A 22,449-nucleotide genomic window follows, 5' to 3' on the forward strand; every position below is an offset into this window, starting at 1 on the left:
ATTGAGGCGTTAATAAATCACTCTCCAACCACTCGCGCAAATCCCTCTCCAGTTGCTGCGCAAATCACCTAGATGATAATCTACGCGATCTTCTCAATTTCATTCTCCACGATTTATGCGATTGGATGTACCTAGGTTTGATGGTACAGATCCTACCGGATGGGTATTCAAGATTGAAAAATTTTTTGATTTCCATTCCACTCCGCACGATCAATGGTTGCTTCTCGGCTTCGTTCCATGTAGATGGCCCCGCTCCGAGTTGGTTCCAATGGATGCAATCAAGTGGCTTAATCAATGGATGGAAGGGGTTTTTACAGGCTTACACTACGATTTGGTCCTTCCCTATTTGAAGATCATAGAGGAGCACTTGCTAAATTGCAACAAATGTCTACGATTCTTCGTTTATCAAGAAACGATTCGAAAGGCTCTCTTATAAGGTAACCGCCTTTCGAGACTTTTCTCATTAGTTTTTTTATATCTGGATTGAAGCCTGAGTTGAAATGTGAGCTGTTAATTGCTCAACCTGTGTCATTATTACATGCTATGGCCTTGGCACGATTACATGAGCAAAAATTCCATGATTACAAGAGTTCTTGGAGATCTTTATCTCCTTCCATTACAACTGGTAGTTCTGAAATTTCCCCTACAGTCACAAAACCACTTCCATCTTCTACTGCTTCTAAGACCTTACCAGTTCGAAAATTGTCTCTAGCTGAGATCAAAGCTAGAAGAGACAAAGGTCTCTGCTATTATTGTGATGATAAGTTCATGCCAGGACATATATGTAAAAATAAATTCATGCTTTTAGTTGTGGAAGATGATGAATCTTGCGAAACAAATGAATTATTCGAGACAAGAGGATGAAATCATCGCCGATCTTGCTTTATATGAAATTAGTCGCATGCTTTTTTGGCAATTAAGTCCTAAGAATATTCGATTAAAAGGGAATTTTCACGAACATCAGGTTTAGATTCTGATAGATAGTGGAAGCACTCACAATTTTATTCAAGAGAAAGTAGCTTTACGATTGGGACTGCTCATTTATCCTTGCAAGCAGTTCAGGGTCTATGTAGGCAATGGCGAGTTCTTACTGTGTACTCAACGTTGTAAATCAGTTCCTCTATTGCTACAGGGTCATTTTTTCACTCTGGATCTCTTTATTTTACCTTTAGAAGGTGCTGATATCGTATTGGGTATCCAATGGCTTGAACTTCTTGGTCCCATTCTTACCAATTATAAAATGCTTACAATGGAATTTGAGTGGGAGGGTGTTAAGGTTCAATTGAAGGGAGAACCATGTATTAATGGAGATCCTTTGCCAAGAAAGCAGCTACACCAATTATATTGTACTGAAGGCATCGCATCTCTCTATCATTTGAAAATTTCTGCAGATTCACCACCATCCAGTGCTCATATTCCCATTGAGGTACAATCCTTGTTACAGAAATTTGATTCAGTCTTTAGTTCTCCAACTGAATTACCTCCACACAGAGAATTTGATCATCAAATACATCTACTTCCGGGTTCCAAACCTGTTACTGTTAGACCCTATAAATATCCTCACTTTCAAAAGGGTGAGATTGAGAAATTGGTCTCCGAAATGCTCCAAGAAGGAATCATTCAAACAGTACATGTCCTTTTTCCTCTCCTATGTTGTTAGTTAAAAAAAAAAAGGCAGTTGGCGTTTCGTATTGATTACTGAGCACTTAATAGCATCACAGTCCATGACAAGTTTCCAATCCCTACTATTGAAGAACTTCTAGATGAACTACATGGAGCTTGTGTATTTTCCAAAGCTGGACCTCGGATCCGGTTACCATCGATTCGGATGCGGGAGGAGGATATTTGTAAGCTGCTTTCGCACTCATGAAGGCCACTATGAATTTGTGGTTATGCCTTTTGGTTAACAAATGCCCCGTCTACCTTTCGGTCTACCATGAATCATGTTTTTAAACCATATCTCGGAAAATTTGTCATAGTGTTTTTGATGATATTCGATCTATAGCACCTCGTTCGATCATCTCAACCACTTACATACTATCTTACATTGTTTGGCTACTAATCAATTGTTTGCCAAGTGTCCAAGTGTTCTTTTTGCCAAACTAGTATTGAATATTTGGGACATGTGGTTTCTCAATTCGGTGTTCAAATAGATTCAAGCAAGATACAGGCCATGGTGGACTGGGCAGTACCTCAAACTCTTAAACAGCTAAGGGGTTTTTTGGGGCTGACTGGTTATTATAGAAGATTTATTCGCCATTATGCTTCGATTGCCGCTCCTCTCACAAATCTTCTTAAGAAAGACGCCTTTGATTGGACTGAGGACTCACAACTTGCATTTGATACTTTGAAGACTGCAATGACTACTGCTCCTGTACTTACTTTGCCAGATTTTTTGAAACATTTTGAAGTAGAGACTGATGCATCTGGTGTGGGTGTTGGTGCTGTTCTCAGTCAAGAGGGCCACCCTTTGGCCTTTTTCAGCAAAAAGTTGTCTAATCGAATGAGAAGTGCTTCTGCATATGTAAGACACCTGTATGCGATTTCACAATCAGTCCTCAAATGGCGACATTACCTTCTTGGACAATAGTTTCTTATCATTACAGATCATAGAAGCTTGAAGGAGCTCATGAATCGAGTGATTCAAACACCGGAGCAACATCATTACTTAAGCAAGCTTTAAGGCTTCACTTATAAAATTGTATATAGACCGGGAAAACAAAATCAGGCGGCTGATGCCTTATCCAGAGCTCCTGGTTTGAAAGAGAGTGTTCTTATGTCTGTCTCCACTATACAATCTGATTTCCTAGACCTTCTTATGAGGGAAAATTTGGTTGATCCAACAATAGTTTCTCTTCACAAACAATTGCAAGAAGGTAAGTTGCTTGGTACTGGTTATGAAGTTAAACAAGGTTTATTGTATTTCAAAAATCGAATTTGTCTCAGCTCTACATCAGATCTTCGACAAGCTATACTGAAAGAGTTTCATGATAGTCCTATTGGCGGACATGCTGGGATACTCAAAACTCATAAACGTATCTCAACTTCTTTCTATTGGCCCACTTTGAAGAGAGATATCACTGCCCATATTACAAATTGTCTTGTTTGCCAACAAACTAAATATAGTACTTCAAAACCAGCAGGTTTATTACAACCATTACCTATTCCACATCAGGTCTGGGATGATATAGCGATGGATTTCATTACAGGGTTACCTACATCATGAGGCTACTCTGTTATTTTGGTAGTGGTGGATCGCCTTACTAAATTTGCACATTTTGGTGTGTTATCTACACATTTCTTGCTCTCGACACTGCTGACTGTTTGTGTCCATAGTGGTTAAGTTACATGGTTTTCCTAAGTCCATCGTCTCGAGATAGAGATCCTATATTCATTAGCCGATTTGGCAACAGCTCTTCAAGTTAAGTGGAACCACTCTAAATATGTCTTTAGCTTATCATCCCGGTCGATGGCCAGACAGAGGTACTTAACAGATGTTTAGAATAGTATCTTTGGAGTTTTGTCCACACCAAGCCTACACAATGGACTCATTTCCTTCCATGGGCAGAATTTTGGTATAATACTTCCCATCATAGTGTTATTAATATGACTCCATTTCATGCTTTATATGGCAGAGCACCTCCTGCAATTCCAGCTTATATTTCTGGTTTTTCCAATCTGGAAGCCGTGGATCATGAATTGCAAAATAGAAATCAGCTGCTACATCAATTAAAGGTTAATCTTCTACAAGCTCAGCGTCGGATGAAAGAACAAGCTGATACTCATCGCAAGGAAGTCCATTTTGCTGAAGGGGATTGGGTATGGCTCAAGCTTCAACCTTATCGCCAATTATCAGTCTCCAAGCGATTACATCACAAGCTAAGTAGCAGATTCTATGGCCCTTATAAAATTTTACAAAAAATTGGCCATGTTGCTTATAAACTTAAGCTACCTCCAGCAAGTCAGATTCATCCTATCTTTCATGTATCCTTGCTCAAGCCTTTCAAGGGAGATACTTCAGAGAGTGCACAACATCCTCTTCCTCCATTAAGATATTTGAATCACCCTGTTCATTCTCCTTTGGCAGTGTTAGCTACTCGATCAATCTTGCGTAAAGGCACCTTGCAAAATCAGATTTTGGTACAATGGGACCAGCTTCCACCTGAGGAAGCCTCTTGGGAAAATTTGGAGGAGTTTCACTCTCAATTTCCGACCTTGAACCTTGAGGACAAGGTTCATTTTGAAGCGGATGGTAATGATACGAATTATGCAGCCCCTATACTGCTGGATCAAGAGACAATTTTACACAACACCAAGAAAGCCATATCTGCTATTGAGATTGATGCTGATGAGTCAACAAGAGATACTGATGAGTCAACAAGGGAGGAGAAGCCACAGGAGAGGAGGATAGCTAGAATCAAGAAGATACCCACGTGGACTAAAGATTACCATATGTGTTAGTTGTTGGTTGTGGTTGTTAGGAATAAGTGACAAGTGGAAGGGAAGCTGTTTAGAGTTAGTTAGAGGTTGATTGGAGAGTTATAAAAAGGTTTACAGTTGTAGAGAAGGCAACGAAGATAATCAATGAAATTCTTTTTCTTTTTGGAGTCCTCTGAAACTCGAATTCAGAATTTCTTCACTTTCCCTATTTTCTCTGTTTGAATACTTAACACAGTAACCGTGTCACCAAGAGCGCCTTGGGAGATGAGTTTGGATTGGGAAACGGCGCAGTGTGAGAGGGATGGGGTAATGGTCGTCAAAGGGTCCTGACTGTGATACACCGGCGATGGCTACTGTAGAGGTTGTTGGTATGAAAAGGAATAAGATGAAGGATGGTGCCGGATAGGGATGAGGAGGAGAAGGCAATGTAGAACATGGGTATGAATCCGAATTTGGAGGGGGATGAGGGTATCTAAAGGGATCGTGGTACGAATATGGACTGCAATTTGCCATTAAAATAAACAACTTGAAGAATTGATGAATTGTCAACACCAATAAGTGCTTGATAAAAAAAATTCTTTCCCTTCGGCCCTAGTGCAGTCGCCCAACTCATATTCGTTTCTCAATCAATCCCTCTCTATCTGCTCTGTAATCCAGGAAAAGAAGTAGATGACCAAACCCTTCTTAGCTTCGGTCATCCTAGCCACTCATTTCCGAAATCCAAAATGCTCTTCAATCTTCACAGTTCAGACTTCAGATACGCACACAGAGATCTCTAGCTCCAACGTGCGGGTTTTGCACGGACTCACGGATCGTCACGGTAGTAATGAAGTAAGGGGAGTTAAAAATTGTAGGTTATTAGGTTAGAGTCTCTAGGGGTTGAAGCGTTTTCGAGTAAGTTTTGGGATCTGGTTTCAGACCTTGAAGCTCTCCAATGGTGGGAAGGAGGGAAGGAGATGAAGCGAGAGAGAGGGAGAGGGAAAGTCATTGATAGTAAATCCCCTTTCCATTTTTTTTTTTTTCAGGAAGCCACGTTTTTGGGTTTACAATCCACTTAGGTTAGCATAACCCGGTTGCCAAATCGGATTATGGTTCATGAAATGGGGCAAAATAATCTCCACCACAGGATCTCTTCATGCCAGGTGTTACACAGGGAAGGTGGTATTGCCGGGAATTGCCAGATTAAAGAATTGGAGAGGATCTTTATCCTGATGGCGCCTGTCCATTTTTTACAACTCAACTCAAGACAATAATGTGCTCGTAGTGCAAGTGCTGGCTACTGGCTGCCAGCGGTCTAATAATGTATGACTCCCTTCCCCATCCCCTCCTCCCCTCTACACACCCTATATAGTTGGCCTATGGGCCCATGGTAGGACAAGACACACCCCTCTCCCAAAAAAAAACTTGAACTTTATTCAAAGTCATACTTGTTATTAGTTCTATATTATTCATGTTTTGTATGGAATACCATGATCGCTTGAGCAATAAGAATCTCATAGTTGTTGTTCCTGTACCTAAGAGGTCCTTACCAATGCAGTTGCACATTGTGCTTCTGTGGTGTGCCAAAGGTTGATGCCTAAGTCATGAAACGAGGTCTCGGCGAGATTTCAGAAATATCTCTTTTTTTGTATGAACATAAAACTAAATTAATTAAAAAAGTCTAACATACAATGTTCTGAAGAGTTGTATAATCTGGCATGATTTGCCAAATTATGAGTAGGCATGATTAGAGATCTAGGTTGCTTAATAATAGTTAAAGTCAGAAATATCTTGTTTTTTTTTTGCAAGTCATAAACAATACAAAGGGCGAATTAAGAAAACAACATCGATTCGATCCAGACCAAGATCTCGATTCAATCGTAACCAGACCAAACTCAAGGTATAAAAATGCTTTATCTCGACTGAGACCAGTTGAACTCGGTAATCTTGGTGGTTTTAACAAAGGGTTCCAAAAACTGATATTTCATCCATTTTGCGATAGAAAATCATTAGATTACGCCAAGAAACTTGTGGAAACATTGATCTACAACAAGACTGCAGTGATTTGAAGAAGATTTGAGGAATCCAAGGTAAGCTATTTTTCCCTAAATCTAGTTTGGGAATTTTTTACATACCTCCCCTGAGGTATCACATAATTACAAAAACACCCATCAGTTTTGGAAAATTACGTGTGCCCCATTACTTTTGTAAAAAGTTAACAAATGCACCCATCCCGTTACCTTGGGGGATTTAGATCCTCTACTTCCAAAGATGGTACTTCCATCCTACTTCCGTGCACTCTCAGTGCGTCACCTAGCCTGACAACCATCCAACGGTTGATATTGAAAAAGTTCAAATTAAAGTGAAAACCAACTCGAATGTCTTTGAAGCACCTTAAATCTAAAACCAAACCACTCGATCGGTTCAAACCATGGAAGAAGAACTCGACCGAAACCTGTCAAAACCACCGAGTTAACTCGGTTTCGCATGTTTCTAAGATGAGTTGAAGGGTGATTTTAAAAAATCTAGGGTTTCGATCGAAATTCGATGGTTTCGACTAAGATGTTGGTAATTTCATAAGTTTCGACACTTATGTCCATTGAAACTTGGGGAAACCTGGCTCGAAACTAGTACAGATACTTAAGTATGCCAGTAACCAGGTCAGAAATCAGGACAGACACTTATTTATGCCTAATATCATTTAAGTAAAAGTTTTTACAATTACTCAATATATTATTCATAAATAAGCAAATACCCCCTATTTGAATCTAATAAAAATAGTTAAAAAATCAAATTCTAAAAGAAAATAAAGTCAACCCCCAAATTCAAGAACAAAAATTGGATTTTTGGCAGTACGTGCGATTTTTAACTTTCTAATGCTGGGGTTTTTCTCAAAGCTAAAAATTTCATAAATCTTAATATGGTAAACATTGCTAAAAATCAAAAGTGCGGTAAAATATTTGTCACACCCCAAACCACCCCTGGGAGGATTAGGTAGGTGACCCAAATTGCATGGTAGCAATCCGCCAAACCCCAAGGATCTAGAAGCTGTTAATCCATTCACAAACACACACATCCACAATAATGAAAGATATATATCACAGAGTGCTGTGGAAACTAATATTTACATTAAACATTAGAGAAACTAAAGAAAAAGTATATACACAACCATCATTGTTTTGGTTATCTCTCTCTCTCTCTCTCTCTCTCTCAGATCAACAGCAGTCCCAACTCTTTCCAACCAAGCATTACAAAAGAATGTAAATAGGGCAAGGCAACCCGAGCCCCAAAATAAAGCTATACAAAAGAGGGATCCCTAATACAACAAAAAAGAATCCCACGGTCAGAAGTAGAGTCAGCTGCCCACCTATCACGGGTCCTCATCAGCTATCACAGAAATGACTCGCACCAGAGGTATGACCTTCGTCTGGGTCCACACCAACACAGTCATAATAACCATGGCCCATCTCCGCGAGATGAGCCTCCCCACCACTGAAACATCCACCTACTAGATCATCTAACAAAAGCATATACAAAAGAATGTAAATAGGGCAAGGCAACCCGAGCCCCAAAATAAAGCTATACAAAAGAGGGATCCCTAATACAACAAAAAAGAATCCCATGGTCAGAAGTAGAGTTAGCTACCCACCTATCACGGGTCCTCATCAGCTATCACAGAAACGACTCGCACCAGAGGTATGACCTTCGTCTGGGTCCACACCAACACAGTCATAATAACCATGGCCCATCTCTGCGAGATGAGCCTCCCCACCACTGAAACATCCACCTACTAGATCATCTAACAAAAGCATATACAAAAGAGTGTGAGCTCCACCGAGCCCATGAATGAAACATAACCATGCATGTACATGCAAAAACAACCATATGAGTCCTACATGAAATGCAGTTCATTTTATTTATCATCCACCTAACATCACAACTAAGGCAGGTAAAAGTGCTACTACAATCCTCAATACATGTATCCCTGGTGCGGGCTTTTAACCCCTTCCCGCGATACACCCATTGAGATGTTAGAGAGGACCAATCAGCTCCTGCATCAGCCACCAAGGTCAGCCCGACCAGCACTTTGGGATTAACCTATGAGGCACCCACCCTTATTTCAATATAACATATTTCTTTTGCTGGCATATAGCCACATATTCACTTTTTCAGTGCAACACATTTCAATTTCCTTTTTCTCTTTTTCTTTTTCTCTTTCATATGGGTAGTCTCACAGACATCCAACACCTTAACCCCTGTTGGCAAGGGTGCATAGCACGGGTGATGATACTCTAGCCCAATGCATTCTATATGGGATAGTATGAGTCAGGTGGTGTCAACCGCATCCCATTCTATGGGCTACCACAGGCCTCATTTCCAAGCCGGCTACGACATCTAATCTAGCAGTTCACATACAAGCATTCATTGTACATTCTTAGTATCCATTAGTTAAGCATTCTGTATTTAACAGAATATAAAGCAATTGAAATAAGTGAACAAAGTAAATAGCATTATTGTAATTGTCATGACTCATTAGTCATGTTGCATTTACAGACATAGTGTAATCACTCACCTTGTTCTAGTCCTACTTACTCAGCTGTCAGCTTGGCTCGAGCTCGGGATCAAAACCTAGTTAACTGGATCATAAAGTGTATCAAATAAAGTTTAAGATTACATTAGTGTCATAGAGTTGGTCTAGGCTTAATTAGACTGGCTCTGTATTCATACAAGTATTACTTAGAATTCTTTGGGTCTTGCACTGGGCTTTCAGATCAATCTCTCGGTGCATCATCCAGAGATGTAAGATTCATCTGTCTCAGTATTTCCACTGCATGGTCTGCCTATGCATGGCTCTATCAACCTCATAAACCAGTGCAAGGGTTTATAGTCCAACAAAAACTAGTTCTGTGCATAGTTACCTGGCCTTATGGGGCCTACTTGAGCATCCGAGGTATGGATTACAGCAAGGACCAATGGGGAAGGGTATCTTTATCATTTCCATCCTCCCCATGTTGTCCTAGGCCCATTAGTGAAGGTCAAAAAAGCAGAATTTACATCTGAGCCCAAATACCATCTCTGGGCGTTTGGGTCAATCGCCCAGTGCATCGCCCAAAGCCTGTTAAACACGAGTTTCAGCTGAGTTTCTTGGATTTTACTGCAGGCCTGGCCATGATTTCGATCAGGGAAGCTAGTTGGATGATCATGGACTTAAAATAGGGCTAAATGGATTGATCCTAATGGATTCAAGGTCAGGTTACCCATTTGGAAGCTGGGGTAAGCTCTGACAGCACAGAGAATGGCTGTCCTGGTTGAGCTCAGGCTTTGGATCCAGCTTAGGCTACATGCAAAGGATGAATTACATGTATTTACTCAAAACAAGTCTGGTCTAATGCTAAGGTGTGAAGAAATCCCTCTGCATGCAGAGATAAATGCCCATATAGCATAATTTGGGTGCAACTGCAGTGCAGTTCATCTCAAAGACTGACTTCGATCTCTACTGCAGTAGCAGCATCAGATCAGCTCATTAGATGGTCAGAACTTGCATGCAAGATCCAGAGCTTCCCTAGGCATTCAGGTGGTGCTCTAGGCACTACTGGTCAGAGACACACCAGTCTGGCATGAGAACTGGGATCTAACATAGTGAACAATAGTGTACAGGGACTGTAATCTTACCTCTAATCTTGTATGGAGGCTAAGAACAATGTCTAAATCAGCCTTGGTCTCTTCTTCCTCCCTTCTCCTTCTCTTTTTTTCTCTTCTTTTTCCTTCTCCTTCTCTTTCTTTCTTTCTATTTCAGTAGAGGCAGTAAAACGAATAGGAGGGCTTGTCCCCTCCTATTTATAGCTTTAGACCATTTAAGGCCTGTTTGGCCATGGTTCCCTATTCCCAAGAATGCATTTTTGGGTACATTTCTGGGTCATTCCAGTTGCACAGGTGGGGTCCACTTGATTCCAGAGGTGGGTAATAGTTTATAAAATTCCCATTTACCTCTAGAGGGTGTTCACAGGATGTATGCATGGTTCCCAGGTATCTGGAGTCCAAAATGTCAGTTTTAGACACTCTAGGCATTTCACTGGGCATTTGGGTCAACCGCCCAGTGCATTGCCCAGAGAAAGTAATTTTGTTGTTTGTGCCGTGGGCCTGCACAGGGGTTAGGCCTATCACTTGGGCACTCCACCAAAACCCCTTCTGAGACCAAATACACATCTGAACAGGTGTGGCCCCCACATATTTGGGTAGGAGAGAGATTACCTGGAGCTGGAGCTGTACATCAGGCTGTGGACAGAGTAGCTGTATGGGTCTGCAACCCATCTTCTCACAGGTATACTGGATGACATCCTCGAGGGTTCTCCACTGAATTTAACTACTAGGGTGATACTCCACAGTGTTTTTGGATGATTGGTCACTGGCTCCTATCCTTCAGGCAAAAATCCTAGTCAGTTTGGGGCAGGTTTAACATTCTTCCCCACCTTACAAAAATTTTGTCCTCGAAATTGGCTTACCCAGTAGCTCGAAGAGCTGAGGATACTTTTCTCGCATTTCTTCTTCACGTTCCCCCGAGGCTTCCTCTATTGGGCAGTTTCCCCACCTAATTTTAACGAATGCGACCGTGCGGTTACGAATATTATGTTCCTTTTTGTCTAGTACCTCCATTGGCTGCTCCTCATAGGTCATATCAGCATCTAGTTGCTCGGGTTCAGCTGAGAGCACATGTGCCGGGTTGTTGATATACTTCCTTAACATCGACACATGGAAGACATCATGGACGCCTTACAAGGACGGCGGTAGTGCCAGTCGATACGCTATGGGTCCCACCCTCTTTAGGATTTCATATGGGCCAATATATCTTGGGCTCAGCTTACCCTTCTTATTGAAACGTAGTAACCCCTTTGTTGGAAAAATTCTATCCACGGTGTATGTATTCCCTGGCCATGTGTCCCGCTTTTTGGCACATGTAGCATTTGTTGGACAGTGCAGCTAGGGAAGAGGCCTAACTTGCTTGGCTCGTTGCAAGTCAGGATGGCGGAGCTGCAGTTGTAGCTTGGCTTGTAGTGGGTTGGCCAGGCCGACTGTAAGTGGGGCGGAAAGAGGTTTGGACCACGTTTTATTGTCGATATTGTGTCGGGTTGGGGCTCGAGCTAGCTCCTCGAAAAGCCTTGTTTGGCTAGCCAAAGTTTTGATAGTTGCTTGGCCCTTTACCCGACAAAGGCGACGTTGTAGCCTTCTCTTTCTCTTTCATTCTGTCCTCCATAGTCTTTGCTTGTCGACCATTTGAGCGTAGTCCTGAATGTCTAGGACCGACAGAGTGGACCCGATCTCCGGTTTGAGTCCTTTTTCAAACTTCTTTGTTTTGCTAGCTTCCCCCTTCATATGCTCCGGAGAGAAATGAAATAATCTTCAAACTATTGCTGGTAATCCACCACGATCTTTGATCCTTGCACGAGAGCAAGGAACTCGGATTCCTTCTTTTCTATAAAACTCTCAGGGAAATAATTCTTAAAGAAGACCTCTTTAAACTGCTCCCAGGTTGGATTGGGATGAACCGCTTCCAAGTTAGGCTTCATTGCCTTCCACCATGCTTCCGCCTCATTTTATAGTTGATACCCAATGCATATCAGTTTCTGCGCATCGGTACATTCGAGTATGTCGAATGCTTTATCCAAGGCGCTAATCCACCTTTCTGGTTGCATTACCTTAGAATTTAGTTTGGAGAATGCAGACGGCTGAAGCTTCTTAAATCTTTCCATCACCTTAGTTGTGGAGCCTTTCACCGTGTGTTGAGGCACAGGTGGTAGAAATTGTATAGGTTGGTTGGGTGGTGGTGGTGGCACTGCTCGTTGTTGCATCATGGCCGCGAACCGTATAGACATTTGGCCTAACAACTCCTGTTGTTGCTGCATGGTTTGCATCATGGTGGTTATGATGGTGTTCACCTGTCCGGCTGCCATACCTGGCTAAGGTGCAGTTGCAGCAGTTGGGGCAGCCATCGGTATTAGATTTGGGACCACTCGTGGTACCCTCGACGAAGTAACCGATACTTCAAAGTTCTGAGCTTCGGCTCCATTCGGTAGCTCAACTTCTGGAACAAAACGAGGGCATCTTCCACGACGACCACCCTGGTTAGATCGGGTATTGACCATGATTAATTTTAAAAAAAAGCATTGTGTTTAATATTCCCACACCCTTAGCGAGGGAGAAAAAAAAATATAGTTCTAACTAACACATGTGTGTTATCATTTCTACAATTCTAGTGTAATAATACTAGCATTTTCAGCAAGGGGTAATAACTACCAAGGATGTTCCCAACTAGGTTGTCGTTGCTAATAGTTTCATGTGTGAAATGAGTTTTATGTCATGGTATTTTATGCAAGATGACAGATCAAAGGCTCATGTTAGTAAGCAACTACTTGGTCTATACCTCCATCTAGCATGCGAGTCGCTTCAGTTTCTTCCTAGTCAAAATGCTTGAATGTGTAAGTATCCTAGATCACTTCTAACCTCGTCCTCTAAGGAAGATAAATGGCATGATCCTCTGCACTACTAGTATCCGCAAGTACCAGGTAGACAATCAATTGCTTCTCTGCCTGAGCCTGAATCCCCTAAATCCAAGCTAATCTCTTCCTTAGCCGCCTAATGTAGAGCATGTTGCTGGGGTCCCCGAACAACACAGTCAGACCCTGTCATGGAGAATATTTGGCTATTAGGTTCCTATGGTTACCTTAACTCAATAAATATACTCAACACTACTGGAACCAAAACAACACAATTAGGAATCTTAAATGGAACAGCTCGAGGTTGTACACAAATAACAGTGTTCTATCAAATCTAGCACACCACTTAGGTACAGACACGTGCAGTGAACAACTATCTATTTCTCCCTATGATCTATTGTGTTTTAACCACGATCCGGTTAGACTATAGGTATGGTAGGACCTATAAGTGGGGGAGGTGTCATTGGTAGTGCATAAATTCTTGTAATATCACAACTGCTTACTACCATACATTCTTATGTACCTATGTTTGGGTTTCCACATATATCACCCACACAAAAGTTCATACATCCAGGGCTATATGTATATTATTTATGTATGCATATTTACACCCATAATAGGTTGCCGAAGAAAAGGAAAAACAAAAAAAAAAAATTTCCATTCATGCATTGCACTTGCTTATTTATCCCATACATTACTTGTCATTGTCTATCTATTTATTTGTTATTACATTATATGTATACAATTTTTTTTAAAATATATTATACATATGTTTTTTTTTGGAGTTAATCCACATTAACAAACTAAGTGCTTCAAGGGACCCAATATACCTTTTTAATGTAAGAAATCATAAGCCCATTCAAGAAAATATCAAATTCTGTTGTTTTTCCATTCTCTGGGCGTTTCACTGGGCGTTTGGCTCAATCGCCCAGTACATCACCCAGAGAATCGGGACACAGTTTATATTCAGTCAGAAAGCTCATTTGCTCACTTTCTCTTTCCATTTTGAGAGCTCTAAACCCCTAAGGCTATGCTCAAGAGTGTTCATAGGCTACTCCACCATCATTTCCAAGCATCCAATCGAGTTTCCCTACGCACATAAGCGAGCCCTAGGTAAGTTTTATTGCATTTCCTTTTCCTTTGCATTTCTGTCCTCGTTTCCTCTTCCTTTTTATTTGGTTTTGGTTTATATGCCCTAACTCCTTGTTCTTCTTCCTCTTGCAATGTTGCAGCCATGTCTTCCAGTGGCAAACACAACACGGCAAGGAAGGCAGTGACCCGCAAGCGCCTGTGGTCATACCCATCGTGCCATCACCATTAGCTATGCCACCTCCATCTCCTGGAGATGATTCTTCTTCCGAAGAGCCCGAGTTTGATCGATACTAGTTTTCACAATATGAGCATTCCCGTGATTGGGAGAGTTTCTCTTCTAAGAATATAGTGAATGGTAGGATGGTGCAAGTAGATTGTTACACCTGCACCCGAAATATACCCTAATGCGTCGGGGTAATTTAGACCTTTACCAAAGGGTAATGCCATGGTGGCAATGGACAATATTAATGACCTTGAACCTAATATTTTATTATAAGCGTCCCCACGAAGTCCTGAGAGTATGGGTCAAAGCCCCGCAACTTTCCTTGAAATTGGGCCCTGACAGCAGTGCTAGAATCACGAATGGACTCACTCTAACTGAATCCGCTCGAGGATCCGCCTGTGCTGTTACCTGCCCTTTTAGATTATTTTCTTGTGGACCCACATCCCCGTGTCCCAGACATCCTAATTAGACCCTCAGACCATATGGGCCCCCACCCTTACCATTAATTGGTTAAATGGGCCATGAAAGTGGGCCCATAAGACTTAATTTGAAAGTAAATAATGAGTTTTACTAATTTAACTTAAACCAAACAAGGCCTAAGGACTAATAGGTCTTATAAGACTTGGGCCTAACCCAAACATGACCTAACTAACTAAATAGACCTAATGGGTTGTGACATGGACCAAACATGCCCTAAGACCTAATTAAACCCAAAAGACTAACTAGTGTTTGGGGGTACCTAACCAAACATGACCTAAGACCCTTCTAACCCTTAAAAGATAAACCTAAACCCCTTTATTCCCTTATCTCTCCCCCTCCCAAGCAAACCGTGGAGGAGAAGAGACAAGGAAAGGAGGAGAAGGAGGAAGGAAGAAGAAGAAGTAGAAGTAGGAGAGGAATAGGAGGGGAAGGGAAGAGGATGGAGGCCATGTCAAGATGGCTGGCTGCCCCACATCTACTCCTCTTGCTATCCGGACAAGGCTGGAGGAAGAGAATAAGAAGAAGAGATGGAAAGGAAGGGAGGAAGGAAGAGGAAGGAGGGATTAATAGAGGGTTGAAGTGGAGCTCATCTAGAGGTAAGCTCTCTCTCTCTCTCTCTCTCTCTCTCTCTCTCTCTCCCTCTCTCCATTTTCATTTTCGGTAGATTCCTTGAGCTTTGGCTAGCCTAGGGTTCCAATTGGGACTCAAGGTGGAGCTTGGCCCTTAGTAGGAGCTCTAATGGAGCTGACCTAGACCCTGGTTCAAGCTCCTATGAGCTGCTTTGCAACCAATGTTGTTGGACCTTGGTTCTAAGCCATAAAACCTTACCCTTGGACCAAATTGAGACCAAACCCTTGTGTGATTTTGAATCCATGAGGTAAACCTAGGTTCTAGTGACCCTAGGGAGACTTAGACACCCCTTCCATGACCCTGAGTGTTGGGTGAGCTCCAAGCTTCAAGTTGGAGAAGAAGCCCTTTGAAATCTCAGAAAAGATTTCCGCCGGACGCATGATCGGATCCACCAGTCGTGGTACCGTCTGTCAGTACACCCAGTGTAATCCCTGTGATTTGACTTGAACGGATGAAGGAACGGATTCAATCTATTACATTCGCCCGTGGGTTAGTTCACTCTCGAGTATGTCTCAGGGATCGAACTGGTGCAGGGGCAGATGAAGATGGTGCAACCGCCCGTGGGTTCGCTCACTCTCAGGTGTGTCTCAGAAATCAAACGGATGCACGACCGGATCTAAGTAAGTAGTTCCGTCTGTGGATCCACTCCTTGTATTTTGACCTATTGGCCTGAATGGAGTCAGGGACGGATTCACCCAGCTACTTTGGTCCGTGAGTCCGCTCGTGCTGTCTTGGTTGAAACTTGATTTTAACCTTGGGGGCCTAGCATAGGACCCTTCTATACATGCTTTAATGATTGCTTTTGTATGTTTAGGCTACCCAACTCGATGGATAGTTGGTGCACCAGTGAGATTCATGTCAACCATGCCGGGTGACACCTGATTTTGGTGAGTGGGTTTTGGGTGGCTTTGTTGGGTTTGAATATATACATATTTGGCAGTCTTAAGCATGCTATTATATAATTATTAGCATTATGCGCATTGTATTATTTATCTCAATTGTGAATGTTATGAACGTGATAATATGCTCACCATTGTATTGGGCTACAGTGCCGGGTGTGCCGGTACCAGAACCCCAATTTATTTAATTATGAAAACTATTATATGCCATCCTGATCTGTATGTGCCGTGCCGTGCTGGTTCCCGGGTACTAGATGGAATGGGACGTTGATGCACTCGAAATACCTCTCGGGATGATATGACTTGCATATAGTATATCTGTGGCTAGGATGCTTATTCCCTTATGCTACGACCCTTGCCAATAGGGGTTTTTGTGTTGTATAGTCTGAGCACCTGTTGCCTGTGGAGGTGGAAGAGGCCAGGTCAGGGATAGTGATGGCTCTCGGGGTCTGCCACTGGGTGACCAGATGGTTTCTACTGGCGTAGGCTCCCGTGTGATAATTGAGGTTTCCTTGGGGCGATAAGTTAAGTGACCCTAAGTGTCTCCCGAGTTATCACAGTAGCATACACTTGACCGATAGAATTATGTGTTAAGTGGAAAATGAATCTAACATTAGCATGCATCATTTTGCTTGAAACTGTTTGTGTGTATGTATGTGCACTCCCCTTTGCTCCCTTACTAGCTGGTGTAGCTAACCCCGTTGTACAATCCCTTTTTAGTTGATATGCAGGTAACCTCTTGACGAGCACCGTTCTATGCAAATCAGGTGGTGCCAGTGGTTGTGACTTGGATATAGATGTACACCCAAGAATGGTGCCATAGTGGCAATTATTTATTATTTAATTTCTGTATTCATCCATAATCTTGTATAAACTTTATGTTTAATTATAAGGAGAGATTGAATGGTTACAAACATTGATATTGTACTATGTGTTATCATTAGAGAACCGATGCTCTATAATTTCACATGATTTAATTTAATTTCGCTTCCGCTAACTCTGTGATAGGAACGATTTATTCCATTTGGGTACATTCCTTGCTGTTATCACGATTGATGATAGGGTGGACTGTGGCTCGGGACACTGTATCTATGATCCTGGTAGGTATTGGGATGACACATGTTGTCCCAGTCACCTCCTATTTAATGCAAAATATCTACATCGGGATGGGGGCGTGACAGAGTGGTATCAGAGCAATGATGCTCTGCACCGACCACAGTCTGGCGTAGCCTCTTGATTTACTTCGGTGCCTAGGACCCAAAGTAGCCAAGTATGCCCTAGCAGAGGTCCATGAGGGGATATGCGGAAGCCACATGGGAGGGCGAGTGCTAGCTTACAAAGTCCTCCGCCAGGGGTTCTATTGGCCATGGATGCAAGAAGAAGCCATATAGTATGCCAAGACTTGCAAGCAATGTCAATTGTTCGCCCCAGTACCCCATCTACCTGCCACCAAATTGACATCCAAAGTTCAAGGCTTTTGCCAACTCAACAACATTGACTATCGGCCTGTATCGGTAGCCTACCCATAGGCCACTGGTCAGGTGGGGGTGACAACCAGAACACTGCTAGAAGGAGTTAAGGAGGGCTAGAGCATCACAACCAAGGAAGGAGGGCAAACTGACGACCAACTAGGAAGGACCCCACATAATTTCCAAGCAGATACACCCAGGGACTTACCACTTGAAAACTCCAGGGGGCAAGAAGGTAGACTGCGCTTAGAACTTAGAGCATCTGAAGAAATACTACCAGTAGAGTAGCAGTAGTCGACTTTCAGCCAGTATTACATCACAGTATTCCGGTTTCAAGAATGATTTGAATTTTTTTGGGAGTTTAAAGTAAATAGTTTGTTCTGGACTACATCCGTCTACTTTTGCCGTCTACTTCAGCACTTTCAAGCACCAAGGTCGAATGACCACCAAGGCACAATACCACCAAGGTCGAATGACCACCAAGGCACAATACCACCATGGTCCATAGACCACCAAGGTGCAATGTCACCATGGTCCGTAGACCACTAAGGCACAATGCCACCAAGGTCCATCGACTACCAAGGCATAATGCCACCAAGGTCCGTAGACCACCAAGGCGCAATGCCACCAAGGTCCGTAGACCGCCAAGGCACAATGCCACCAAGGTCCGTAGACCACCAAGGCGTAATGCCACCAAGGTCTGTAGACCACCAAGGCGCAATGCCATCAAGGTTCGTAGACCACCAAGGCGCAATGCCACCAAGGTCCGTAGACCACTAAGGTCTGTAGACCACCAACGACTGCAGACCAACAAGGTCTGAGAACCATTAAAGCACTAGGTCACCGAGATCAAATGACTACCAAGGTCAATAGAGCATACACATCAACAATAAGGAACAGTACGAGAAGAAGATAAGAAGTTAACTACAAATAGCAAGACAAGGAAGCCATAATAATTACAACTCAAAGTTCAGAATCCACAAGTTCGACATGTAATGTATGGAAAGTCAAGAAGCCTCCGCTGGGGGAGTCATATCCTCCTCTAGAGGGGAAGCCATCTCAGCCTCAGGCGGGCTTGCCACACCCTCATCTACAGGAGCAACGCCCTCATCAGGTAGAGTAACACCCTCCTCAGGTACCACAATGCTCTCCCTTGTAAGAACATCGGTGGCCACAACTGTAACTGGGGTCAACGTCGCAACACCTGCAAATCGAGAGAAGTCATAACCAGGAGTCTCTTTAAGAATATAGGCAGCCAAGTCCTGGATCCCTGCGTCATATATCCCCTGGTTGTGCTAGTAGAACAGATCCATGAGCGCCGAGGACTTCCAAAACTTGGCCATGGCTCGCTCACCAGCCTCGATCAACTTAGCCTCGCGACTCTACCTCATGCCACAAAGCTCCTCCTCCAAGGCATGGATCCTGGCTGAACTCTTAGCCTCCATAGCCGCACTCCGGGAAGACATGACCCTGAGCTCCTCAGCCATCCTCCTCTCGCGAACAACAGCCTCCTCTCGGGCGACCCTGTGCTTCTGGAGCTCCCTCTCTAGGCTACGCAGCCTACGAGTGTACTGAATCTCCTGGAAGGCTAAACGCTCGAGATGGAGCATTGCCTCCGTAGTGCGATGATGGATCTGCAAATGACATGATCATTAAAAGCCCTCCGACATACAATAGCATTGAAAGTAATGGATGGAAAGGTACGACCTATCCAAGCCATGTCCTAATAAAGGGATTGCACTAGAACTAAATGACTCATCCCCTGCAAGGTCGAACGCTCAGCTGGAAGCCTCCCCAAGTCCAGCTACTCCTGAGATACACCATGACAGGTTAGGACCGCGCCCTCCTAAAGATCCCAGGGAAGAACCAGAGGAGATGGAGTCAGCAGATCAGCGGTCACACTGACAGAATAAGAAGCCACTCCCTTACCTCCAACTGAGGGGGAAGTGGAAGGCCTCGGTGCAGCGGCAAAAGGACTCAGTCACAGAAGCCTTACCCGTGGACCACTCCTCATAATACAGGGAGGATCAGGACCCCCCTTCCGCTTGGCGCCGATGGCCATAGAAGAAGAAGGGGCAGAAACGGAAGAAGCGCCAGCATCCACAACCCCAGTAGAAGGAACACCCACAGGAAGGTCGACCTGAGACGCATCCCTCTGAGCAGCCCTCCTTCGCAAGTTGGTACGGAAGACACCAATGTCCGGTCGAAGGTCCACTGCACCACGACACCAAATCGAGACCACAAGATAAATTAGTAGCGAATACACTAGAAGAAAAATACAACTACAAATATCAAACACAGAGAACCAAAGATCTTACCAGGACTCAGCTTCCAAAGATAAAGGAAGGCCTCGGAGTCCAACTTATGGACATCGAACCGATCACGTCCCTAACACCGATTAAGGGATTCGCGCTCAAAGTCACTCAACTCGAGACAGTGGTTCACCCTTTTGATATCGATAACCTCCCAAGTAGTCCGCAGTGAACACTGGGGGACCGTAGCAAAGATAAAGTGATCCCTCCAATATTTCCCCGACCTAGTGATCCCCTCAAGGAGGTCGAAGTCGGCGAGAGGCCCCATAGGGATGCGGCGAGCGAAATGGTAACATCCACCATCCCCCTTCTTCAACACATGGAAGTATGAGAATAGGGGAATGGTGGCGGCACGCCCCATCTGGGCAAAGAATACATAAAAACCCAAGATGACCCTCCAGGAGTTGGGCAATACCTGCCCGGGGGTATGGTGCCAGTGGTCTAGCACCAACTCAACAAAATGGGAAACAGGAAAGCGAAGACCATAGGGGAAGAAAATGTGGTAGAGATAGATCTCGTCTGATTGGTGAGAGAATGCATGATCATCGGGCCCAGGGACGCGAAGTACGACCTTGAAAGGTATGTGAAACTCCTGGCGAAGTGACGCCAAATTCGAGGTGATAATGACACTGGGTATCTAAGATAACCTACTAGTAGGATCAGCGACAGATGTCGTTGCCCCGAAAGTACTAGGACCTCCACTAGGACTAGAGTCACCAGAAGCCTCATCCCCCTTATCACTAGTAGTAGGGGAGGGCAGTGAGGGGAGAGTGTTTGCAAGGGAAGATGACAGAATCACTGGACGATGACATGAGTACTGATAAAGCAGACTACTTACTCAAAACAGTGTCCTCCCAAGGTCAAGCAGTCGATACAAGGAGGCAGTCAACCTGCAACCATCAACAAGTAAATCCGTAAGGAAGAGTATTTAAAAAAAAAAAAAGAAAAAAAAGAAAAAAACATACCAGGCGCGAACCGAAGAGTATGGGCGTGGATCAAACAGGCACAGATTGAGATGGGCGGGGATCAAACAAGCATAGATTGAAAGGCGCAGATCAAACAGGCACGAATCGAGATGGGCGCGGATCGAACAGGTGAAAGGCGCAGATTGAACAGGCGTGGATCGAACAGGCGTAGATCGAACAGGTGTGGATCGATGGTCATGGATCGACAGGTGTGGATCGACGGGCACGGATCGAGGGGCGTGGACCGAAGTGGATCAAGGCCCAGGGGCGCGGACAAGGGCACAGGCGCAGATCAAAGTAGATCGAGGCCCAGAGGCGTGGACCCAGGGTGTGGCCATGACCACAGGCTTGGGCGCCAAATCGAGGCTCAAGTAAAGAACCGAAGATCAAAGCACGAGCACGAGTGAGCACCACAAAGGACGTGACCAAGGGAGTACTAAGCTAGCTAGCAAAGCAATTAGAGGACAAGGCAACCCAACCAAAGGCCAAAGCCAATGATGGACCACACTATTCTTTGCCACCCAAAGGCAAACACTTAGGGGGCACCAAAAACCAAATGCCAACTGCAAGGAAGGGAGAAGATTCCAAGAAGGAAAAGTGAAAAGCAAAAAAGCAAGAGAGAGATGAGGAAAAGTGAGAAATGAAAAAGTGAAAAAGGAAGAGAGAGGAAAAAGAATTATTTCTACAAAAAGAGAAAGAAGGGGAAAAAGATAAAAAAGGTGTGAGAGGAGAGGTTTGAACCCACAACCTCTTCCACTTTACCAAATGATTCACAAGTACACCCTCCAACAAGAAGGAATTTGTAATAAATCCCCTCTAAGTGAAAAAATGCAAAATCTACTCTCTTGGACATTCTGACCCAAGAGAGTGGGGGGCAAATGATAAACCCAGATTCACACTAGCCAATCGGAGGCCACCATGTGTCCCAACCTAAGGAGGTGGACCATGACAGGACCAACCAAGGGTGCGGACCGCATGACCACCCTCCTTGGGTGCCGATTCGAATGACCACCCTCCACGGGTGCCGATCCGAGTGACCACCCTCCACGGGCGCTGATCCGAGTAACCACCCTCCACGGGCGCCGATCTGAGTGACAACCCTCCATGGGCGCCGATCCACATGACCACCCTTGGGTGCGGACAGCCTACAGGCGTGACCTCGGATAAGCACAGGCGAACACCGACCTGGGGTACAGATCAGACCCCGGGCATAGACCCTGATCTAAGATCAAGGTCCCACTGCCGCCATCAACAAGACATGCACCATCTCCAGAACTCGAGAACACTGCCTATCAGCTGTACAGTCCCAGACGGACACAAACACCAGGCACCTTATCTGACAGTGTATCAACGTCTATCCGCTAGGTACATCCGCCCTACAAGAACATGACCACCTGTAGGGGACGACCAATCAAGGAAGAACCCTGCTACCCAGGGACTCTGTCAACTACATAGGATTACTCATCAT

This window comes from Telopea speciosissima, chromosome 4, assembly GCF_018873765.1.
Source record: "Telopea speciosissima isolate NSW1024214 ecotype Mountain lineage chromosome 4, Tspe_v1, whole genome shotgun sequence".
NCBI classification, from domain to species: Eukaryota; Viridiplantae; Streptophyta; class Magnoliopsida; order Proteales; family Proteaceae; genus Telopea; species Telopea speciosissima.